At 28.7% G+C, this 854-nt stretch overlaps 2 protein-coding genes across 2 annotated transcripts in view; both read left to right on the forward strand.

Moving 5' to 3' along the window:
- LOC107621499 (receptor-like serine/threonine-protein kinase SD1-8) overlaps positions 1-854 on the forward strand; it is a 78,630-nt gene that overhangs the window by 19,585 nt on the left and 58,191 nt on the right. The gene's annotated exons all lie outside the window — the stretch shown is intronic.
- LOC107621495 (receptor-like serine/threonine-protein kinase SD1-8) overlaps positions 1-854 on the forward strand; it is a 70,277-nt gene that overhangs the window by 11,734 nt on the left and 57,689 nt on the right. The window lies entirely within an intron of this gene.

Raw genomic sequence — 854 nt, forward strand, 5'->3', positions numbered from 1 at the left:
ATCTATTTCCAAATTCCAATATATAATATTTCTGAACCACGGTAATTGATGGTCTGCCTATTCTACGCCTATCTGTGATTGAGACTTAATACATGTCTTAGCAGTTGCTGACATAAGTTCTTCATAGAATATCTATCATAGAACTGCTTCGTCCCATTCACCAATGTAGTCACTAACAGGATCTCCATCAATACTAAGACCTAATTGATAAGCCATGTCTTATAAGGTAATAGTCATTTTTCCACAGAATAGGTGAAAAGTATGAGACTTTGTCCGTCATCTCTCGACCAATGTGAAAATTATTATCCAATCATGATCCCACTCAACTCATGGGCCACGTGCTCAAAACTATCACGTTTGAGGTACGTCCTTATATGTTTACTGGCCTCATCAATAAATTCGGTCGCATCCGTGAGAATTAAGACCTTATTAGGTTAAAAGAAATTTATGTAAAACTCATACTTAAAATAATACAAATTTTATAGGCTAAAAAAAATTTAAGCATTATATCAACTACTCAAATCTGTCAGTAATATACTCCTCCTAGTCTAATCTATAAAAGTTATCCCCATAACTTAGCAAGTTTTACTCCATAAAAATAACTAAAATAAAATACTAAAAGATTATTATCAATAACTTTTAATTAAAATAAATACTTTACAAATAACAATAATTAAAGTAACCTAATCTAAAAAATGAACCCAAAATAAATACAACCAACAAATGGAACAAGACAATTATAACATATTAATCATAAACTAAAAATGAAAAAAATTAAAACATATTAAATCTACATAAAAAATTTAAACAATATATTATCTCAAGTAGATATATTTTCTAATCATTATCTACCC

The sequence above is a fragment of the Arachis ipaensis genome, chromosome B10, assembly GCF_000816755.2.
Source record: "Arachis ipaensis cultivar K30076 chromosome B10, Araip1.1, whole genome shotgun sequence".
In the NCBI taxonomy this organism is placed as follows: domain Eukaryota; kingdom Viridiplantae; phylum Streptophyta; class Magnoliopsida; order Fabales; family Fabaceae; genus Arachis; species Arachis ipaensis.